This window comes from Ranitomeya imitator, chromosome 1 (assembly GCF_032444005.1).
Source record: "Ranitomeya imitator isolate aRanImi1 chromosome 1, aRanImi1.pri, whole genome shotgun sequence".
In the NCBI taxonomy this organism is placed as follows: domain Eukaryota; kingdom Metazoa; phylum Chordata; class Amphibia; order Anura; family Dendrobatidae; genus Ranitomeya; species Ranitomeya imitator.
The window spans coordinates 349005172-349014415 of record NC_091282.1 but is presented as its reverse complement, the minus strand read 5'-3'; the positions used below and the strand labels follow the sequence as shown (position 1 = coordinate 349014415).

The 9244-nt window shown below is 45.2% G+C and overlaps 1 long non-coding RNA gene across 1 annotated transcript; it reads right to left on the bottom strand.

Moving 5' to 3' along the window:
• Positions 1–7526: 7526 nt before the first annotated feature.
• LOC138657765 (uncharacterized) lies at positions 7527–7997 on the bottom strand. The gene is made up of 3 exons (XR_011317176.1): positions 7905–7997; positions 7722–7830; positions 7527–7613 (listed from the first exon to the last, which is right to left on the bottom strand). It is a non-coding gene; the product is annotated as an uncharacterized lncRNA (long non-coding RNA).
• Between the last annotated feature and the right edge of the window lie 1247 nt (positions 7998–9244).

The window sequence follows — 9244 nt, the reverse complement described above, 5'->3', positions numbered from 1 at the left end:
TGATCGTTATAATCGCTTATAACTGACAGTGCTGCACTGAAAAAAACCCTTAGACTATGTGCAGCGCCCCAAAGATCTGGTCGTTGCAGTAACGTCGGTCTGCCACTAAGGGGAGTGATGGTACGTCTGATGGCACTAAAGGAGTTCTACTGACCAGGTATCACCAAGCACACACTACACTTCACACTCCGGCCACTAGGGGGAGCAAAAGGCTTATTTACTGGGCCACTTCTCACATTGGTAAAACTAGGGGTCGGACAGGAAGTTAGGCAGAACGAAGCCTGGGAGAGTTCCAGGGAGGACCTGTCAGAACTGGGAAATCTGGCAGGTACTTAGCGAAAGGACAGATTGTTACGGAACCGCGCCTGCACTACCTTGCGGCGGTATCCTAAGAAAGAGACAAGAAAGGAAGGATATTGTGGAACAGTGAGAAACGAGATCAGCATAAAGGAGATCCAGTAGGAGTCGTGCCCCGAGAATGGCAACATCTTACTGAGGCGCATAGTCGGTGGCCGGAGCACCGAAGAAGTAACAGTCTCCACGCATTACTTCAAACAGCGGCAGGATAGTTAATTACAGGTTGGCTGTCTACCATACAACACCTAAGAAGGACATAGGAGGCAATCGTGGGAGAGGGGCGACACTAGGGTTCCAGAATAACTCCAGACCTACCTGTCCTGAAGGTGCGTCCTAGCCATAACATACCTCGGGGACGGAGAAGAGAAAGGTCTAGAAAGAACGAGAACAGAAGTTGTGAGGACTATCCTGAATGCTCAGCAGGGAAGCACTACACCACACAGGCGCTAGTGGGTAGACACTGATTTCCACCTGCAAAGGGAACTCTGGATGTGCCTTCCGACCGGCCGGTCTCAGAAAGCCCTGTTGAAAGTGCCCTGGATTGAGGATCCTGAAACCTTCAGTAAAAGGTAAAGAAACTGTACCCTGTGTCCTCGTTATTCCTCGCACTACGCCCCATCACTCTTTATTGGACGCCCCTTAGCAGGGTCACGGACCGGGTCCAGCTACCGTGACAACCCCAGAACTGTGACAGAAAGGACCGGTACCAAGTAACCTGTGGCCCTGTGTCTGGGGGCGCTTCATATGCTCTGCCCATAGTCTGAGGGGCTTGCCGTAGCATGGTGTCCCGGATGTCATAATGAGGACATCAGGTCACCATGGCAATGAACGGGCCCCTGCGATGATGTCGTGGGGGGGTGCAGATGAAGCCTGTCTACTGAATGCTACGATCACTATCGATTGCAGCATTTAGGGGGTTAAGTGTGGGCTGTGTGCGCACCTCTCCTGGCAGTGAGAGCCTCGTGTGAACTGTGATATCAGCTGATCACCCCACGGTAATCGCGTGCGCACAGCTGCTGTGCACGCATAATCGCTATGAAGTTTCTACTACGTCTATGGTTGTGAAGGGATTAATAAATGCTAACAGTATAATATCTTGCTGTTTACTCTTGTGCTTATAATATCATGTTTTGGGGAAGGGTCTGCACACCCTCAGGGTTCATTCAGATGTCCATGCAAATTGGTCCAAAATTGGATAAAAATTCATGGACTGGCCGAAGGTCTCCTGAGTGGAGCATGACAGCTCTGTGTATTCCTATGAGGCTTTCATGCTTGAATAGGGAGACCCACGGTAAGTCCATGCATTAATGGTCTGTGCTCTGGTATGTGCTCAGTCCAATTTGAACAGACGTGTGCACGAGCCTTTTTTCACATAATTAAGCCACAATGTATTCCCCAGTATTTATATTATACATTTATAGAGTGTAATCTGTGGCTTTGATTGTGTTTTCCCACAAATATCCCACACTCAGTTCGGGCTTTATACAAAAAAAATCGAATGTCAATTCAGCTCACCGCTCCTATGTTAGAGATACGGAAAGTATCCCAGGAAACTTCCAGGGTAGACATTCTGTGGTCTGGGTGTGGTGCACAGAGCACTCACTGTTCTGACTCCCAGGTCAAATAGCTGTCAATGGTTCAAAAGGGGGTGTTCTCCGGCACCAAAGAAAAGTAGTTAAAGGGACTCTGTCACCTGAATTTGGAGGGAACAAGATTGCCTTGTGCAGGCATGTACTACGGAGGACAGAGAATGAACTTCAATCCAATATTGCAGCCAGCATGCAGCCAGCAGGTAAGGAAAGGGTGAATCAAACACCCGAAAACCCCGCCCCTATGGCTGAAGATTGTTCCCTCCAAATTCAGGTGACAGAGTCCCTTTAAAAATTTGCCATATAGTGATAACTAGCTATATTAGTCATACATTGGATTAAAAAATTCTTGCAGCTGTTGCCCTGGGTCAAATGCAAACTATGGCCCGAACTGTAAGGCAAAAATGATAATCACTGAGCCACAGACAATGTAAAACCTGTGGGTGGCTGGCTTATTTAATTATTCAAGTGTGAGGGAAGGCCAGGGCCATAGTCATGGTTGGGAATATCTGTTTACACGTGCCCTGGCCTCCTGCCACATGAAAACAATGTCCCCTTTTCAGCATACCTTCAGCTACATCATCTGCACCGTCAGAGTCCCATGTGAGCGACCGAAGTTCTGCTGCTGGTGTTGCACAAATAGAGACAGTCCACGTTCAACTTAAACAGATAACTTTACTGGTTTCTTCTCTCAGAACATCCAGTCTTTTGCAGCATCAACATAGGGTTCCACACAGTTTACATCCTTCGCTTTCCCTGTGCTCTCCCTCATGTCCTTCAGCACGTTCCCAGATCAGACCATCGTATCCGGTGTTGCAGCATCCTCCCTGTCCAGCTACACTACTCTTAGGATTCCCCTGTCCGCTTCGCACCAGACAAAAGGGCATCTGCCCACTTAGTAAGCTGCAACATGATAGAGCCATCTGTGCTCCTGCGCTGCTGCAATTCCTGATCTCCTGGCCTTGGATGTCTGGGCTCCTAGCTTCAAACATTAGAGGGCCCACTGTTTTGCCCCAGACTCTAGGGCCCTCCAGGACTGCCTGGGCTCTCTGGCTCTCCAGAGCTTTCTCAGCTGCTCCCTGGCTCCACCGAACACTAACCAGGAAATCTTTCTATCTTATCCACAGCTGGCCCCTCCTACTTTAACTATTTACACTATTGTTCTCCACCTAATATCCTAACTACTAACTGCACTTTCCCTATGCTACAACATAATGCACATCTTACAGTATGCAGTATACAACAGTATTCACACATTATACTGTCATGATCCGGACCGGGATTTGGGTTTTGTCTCTCCTTTCCCCGGTCTGGTTATGTCAGGGGTTAACTTTCTGCCTTGTTTTAATTTCAGGTCTGCTATTTCTCTGTGCTACATCCTACAGGCAGTGTCAGTTATACTTCTTGCCTATGGCATGAATAGCTGACTCTGGTGAAACCTTGATTTGTCCTGCTATGTTTAGCTGACTTTTCCCGTTTGTGTTCATTCCTCTCTTCCCGCCCCTTCCCTGTGTTTTCAGTTAGTGTCTGGATTCCCCGGTACTGAAACTCGGCTTTGGCTCTGACCTGACTCTGTCTCTTCCTTCTGGTACTTATGTTTCAGACTGGTACTGACCTCTGTTGTGCCACATCTTTTTGGGATTACCAGATATAACGATTTGTTGAATTTATATCTGTCAGTATACCTGTGCTATTCTCTTCCATAGCCTATCCATTTAGCTAGATGCTTATCTGAACTTCTGGGAAAAGGGGTTTTATCTCTCAGATAGGTGGGATTTTATCCTGCATACTACCTAGGTTATTTAACTATCTATGCATCTAGGTTTTTTAGTCACATTACAGTGGACAAAAGAGAGCGTTTTGGCATTTGTCTCTGTGCCCCTTGGCTTTACCCCACTTAGGTGAGATATAGCATTATAAGACTTTGAGATATTTATGATTATGTACTCAATTCCTCATGAGACTACCCTGTCTCCCCACTAGGGATATTATTATGGTATGTGTGTGTTTTTCTATGTTTGGCCTGTCTAGGGTGCTTTAGGGACTCAAGTGCTACCGACGTTGAGCGGGGGCGCCATCACATCTCCAACCAAGGTACCAACCTTTGCTGACAGGATGGGCGATATTCAAGGCTCTTTCAGGGAGAGATTACCTCCTTTTTTCATATTTGGGTGTTCAGGTAATGCAATGATCACCAGTGACATTATACCCGGGAGCGGACATATGACATGTGCAGCCAGTGCAGCCACATCGGGGCCCGGAGGAGGACAGGGGGCCCATGCAGGGCGGCTAACATTGAGGGCAATCTGGCCTGTTTCTCTGGCCCCGAGGTTCCTGCGGGCCCCAGGCCTGATTGCTCTCATGGGCGGCAGGCAGGCAAGGAACGATCCCTGCAGCTCCGCTGCCTACAGGAGAAAATGGAAGCAGAGCTGCAGGGATCCATCATTCACTTCCTGCCCACGCTTCCTGTGTGATATAGCAACGCGGCTGGAAGATGTCAGCATTCTGTTAAAGCTGGGGTCGACAATGATGCTGTGGCTGCGGGGAACATGCGGAGAGGTGATTGGTAGTGTATGCGTATGTGTGAGCACTGATGGGGGTGGTGATGGAGGTGGTGGAGAAGGCAATGATGGAGGTGGTGGGGAGAACAATGATTGGAGAGGGCAATGATGGGGTGATGGAGAGGGCAATAATGAAGGTGGTGGGGGAGAACAATGATTGTGGAGGTTGGCTAGAACAATGATTGGGGTGGTGAAGAGGGCAATGATTAGGGTGGTTGGGGAGAACAATGATTGGGGTGGTGAAGAGGGCAAGGATGGAGTTGGGGAGAAGGTAATGATGGAAGTGACGGGGGAGAACAATGATTGGGGTGGTGGTGAGGGTAATGATGGAAGTGATGGGGAGAACAATGATTGGGGTGGTGAAGAGGGCAATGATTAGGGTGGTTGGGGAGAACAATGATTGGGGTGGTGAAGAGGGCAAGGATGGATTTGAGGGAGAATGCAATGATGGAGGTGGTGGAGGAAGGCAATGATGGAGGTGGTGGGGAAGAACAATGGGGTGGTAGAGAGGGCAATCATTGGGGTGGTGGAGAGGGCAATGATGGAGGTGATGAGCATCGCGGAGAGGGTAGTGGAGAGGGCAATGATTGAGGTGGTGGAGAGGGCAATGATGGGATGCGGGGGATAATGAGGGATGTGCGGGATTGAAATGGGAGGAAGGAGGACTTATAATGGACTTAGGGGGAAGGAAGATATTGGATATGGATGTAAACTGAATTAGGTGTTGGAGTAGAGGGCTAAGGCACAGATAGTGTCCTCCTCCATCTCACAATTCATTGTGATGCTATTGGGAACTTAACATTTATTGGGGAGTGGTAGAGGAGGTTAAAAGGTGCATAGGACCCTTTATAATAAATTGAAAGGTGGGAGAAGACGCTGTTAGGGACTTGTAATGAATTGAGAGGTGGCGGAGGATGCTCAATACCTGACAGCGTCTTCTCCCACCCCCAAATTCATTATGCTGCTATCAAGGACATATAATAAATCGGGGGGTGGGGGGTGACACAGGACAAGGACTAAGGCTATGTGCACACGTTCAGGACTTGCAGGAGAAAATTCTGCCGCATATCCTAACTTGTTGGCAGAAAGAAAGTTACATAAACTACGTTTTTTTCCCCACATTTTTTCCAATGGTTTACATATTTTCTCCCATTAGTACAGGTGAAATGCGCTGCAAAAATTGACATTATGCAGATTTTAATCTGCTGTAAATCTGCAAGAAAAAATAAGCAGTGTGTGCATGAGACTTCAGGGATCTCATTCACTTTGCTTGTACTGTAAAACCTTGCATATTTTCCATGTGCACATAGCCTTACAGTTAATTGGGGAGAGTCACAGAATGAATAGTTTATATTATTGGGAGTCAGATTATATTTAATAAGGGACACAGTGCTGATTACCACTTTATATTTTTTAATGGTGCATGGCTAATAGTATATTAATACTCGGGTACATATCTGTATTCAGGGGAGACAAATATGTATATATACACTGCTCAAAAAAAATAAAGGGAAACTTATACAACAGAATATACGGTAACTCCAAGTAAATCAAACTCCTGTGAAATCAAACTGTCCACTTAGGAAGCAACACTCACCATCAATTTCACATGCTGTTGTGCAAATGGAATAGACAACAGATGGAAATTATTGGCAATTATCAAGACACACTCAATAAAGGACACACTCCCCTTGAGAAAGCACGTGGGCGAAACGCGCGTTGGGGCAGTGATATCTGTGACTCCTTACAATCCAGAATGGGTAAGCATTGATTTGTAACTTTCTATATGGACATCCCTAATGTTAAGTTCCCATCATCCGGGTATGTCTACGTATATAGGACTGTGACCTTATAGGATGTGTTGTGAACTTCATATGGGATTGAGATATGCGTATATATTATACAATGCTATGTGATATGTGTTGATGTACTACCACTGCTTTACATGGATTTTGGCTTAGTCTTTTGAGATCGTCATATGTCATATGTTTTTAAGATAATTTTTCAATAAACTTTATTAATTTTATATTTCGAGCGTTATAGTAGTCTATGAGTACTTTGTACTCAACTTTAGAAATAACAAATAGAGGACAAAATCGAATATATCACCTAAAGAAGAACGAATCACTGCACAAGTCAGAATAAGTCAATTTTTGCTGAAGTGAAGATTTTTTATTCAATAGTGCAAAACGAAAGTTCAAGGACGTAACAAGGCAACAGTTCAACTTCTAACGTTTCGGCCACACAGTGGCCTTGATCACAGAGTAGTGCTGAAAGACGAAAAAAGACGTATAAATAAACAATATGTACAAAAATATAATAATGGACAAAATTATATACAATATGTACAACTCAATAAAGGTTCCGTGTGGAAAAACAAACCACAACAAAACCCAAAGGAGAAATGGGACCCATGTCAATACGAATAATGTAATAGGCAGGTAAAGGTTGTACCCATCCTGCAAGCGACATCACCATTAAGGCCATAGGGAAAAGGAAAAAGGGGGGGGGTTTGGAGTTAGTAAAACCCTAGATCAAACGCAAAAGAGAAAATGATCAAATAAAATAAAACAGCAGGACATGATGAAAAAAACACAACATACCCTTAGTGGTAGTCCAAATGATATCATATAGTCAAATAGTATTCAAAGACGGGTACGGCCCTGTGATACCCTAATAAGGCAACAGGAAAACAAAAAAAGGTATAGGTATATGGATGGAATGTGTGAAAGAAATCTCATATGGGTGTATAGATTAATTAATATATCATGAGCAATGGAATGATATAAGTGATGTGACACCCAGGTGGGATGTGTGGGGATAAATAAATATACAAAAGAGATATTTACCCAAATGGATGTCAACGGGCACTTAATGCTAGGTGATATATAGTAGAAGTACAATAGTCCAATATGGGCTTTAGCTGAAACACAGAACACGTACATGTATCTATATACATAGTGTTGGGTAATCAAATAGCAAAAGAAACATAGTATGTGTTTTAATTAGAAAATTAGACTACCGAATGTCCTACTGCAACACAAGTTCCATGTAGAAAGCAGGAGCAAGCAGCATAAGTGTGTCCGTGTGGAACAACCGTCCAATTCTGTAAAAAGATGTACAACATGGAGTATGGTGGTAACTCTGTATGGCGGGTTAATTTGTGTGTTATGGAGTACCATATGGCTCCTAAATCCGTAAGGGAAATGTCTACCTAGGGTCCTTGTTATAGCAAGGGTAGTAGGGAAAAAGTAGAGGAAGTTGTGTCCAGGCATAGGCCCAATGGTAGGTGTTAGTGCGGCGAGGGTTCACCTAAGCAGCATCTGGAACGAGATGCAGGATTAGTAGGAAGCGGTATAACCGCATGTAAGGCACTTATCTGGGGTCTGGAGCTCACATCCATTGGTGGTGCAGGGGTCACAGCGTCCGCTTGGGCAATCCGGGAGGAAACGCCGACACGCAACCGTGTCCTGGCAGAGGAGGCGGATGTGGCAAGTAGCCGGCCGACGCTGTTTAAGAAGCGCCGCGGCCGGAAGTGAGGGGAACAGACCGGCGCCTGCGCAGAGCGAACAAATCGCACGAGCGTCGTACCAGTTAGAGAGAGCCTGCGCCTGCGCAATGCGACTCATGTATTGGAAGGCGGCAAGGAGGGCGCAGGCGCCACTGCACAGTGAAGAGTGGGTGGGAGCGATATAGCAGTCTGTGTAAGTGCATCAGAAGGCACTAGTGTGTAGTGCAGGCACAGAAGAGAGCAGAGAGGGGGACAGCTGCCTATCCCTAACCAGTATACTAGTTAGAAGTGGAGGGCCATGTTTGTATAGACAAAAGGAATGCATATATATGTGCATACAGACAGATGCAAGCCCAAATCCATATTTAAGTATAATGTCAATCCATTAAGTAAAACAGAATCACACAAAGCATCCACATAAATTGCAAAATAAAGTAGGAGTCCAAAACACTCTGATTATTAACGGGAGGAGCCTTGAGTTGATAGGGTCAAATAGGCGGTTATGGTAAAGAAATAATAAAAAATGAAAAATGAAAAAAATGGTTGCCTGGGCAAAGGAAATAAATGAAAAAAAATATATCAAAATATATAGAAAGTAAAACCGTACCTGAAATGGGGGGTAAATAAAAACTGAAAGGAAACTTTTTTAAAAAAAAATAGAAAGGAAACTTTTTATAAACAAACTCCTAAAGGGTATGTGTCTGACCATCCTGCTGAGGAAAATTACGAATTCTACAGATGCAGTGGGTTAAGTTGCCTAAGGAAAAATAGAGACCTGGTTAGGATAGCCATTCAATTTCCCTATTGAGACCCCTAGGATGAAGAGTGTCTAGCGTGTAGATCCAGTAGGACTCTCGTTGTTTGAGCAGTTGGATGTGATTACCACCACGTCGAGGACGTGGAACCTTTTCAATGACTTGAAATCTCAGTTGGGCAACCGTGTGTTGGGCTTCTTTAAAATGTAGCGGTAGTGGCAGCCAGGTTTTACCACATCTAATGGTGGATTTGTGGCTAGAGATCCTACTCCTGATGGCTTGGGTGGTTTCCCCTACATACAGTAGTCCGCATGGACATTTGATGACATATATTACAAAGTTTGATTCGCATGTGTAGTAGTCCTTAATTGGAAAAGCCTTCCCAGTGTGCGGATGTAAGACTTCATTGCCCTTAATGATATTCGAGCAACACATGCAATTGAGGCAGGGAAATGTGCCTGTTCTTTTCTG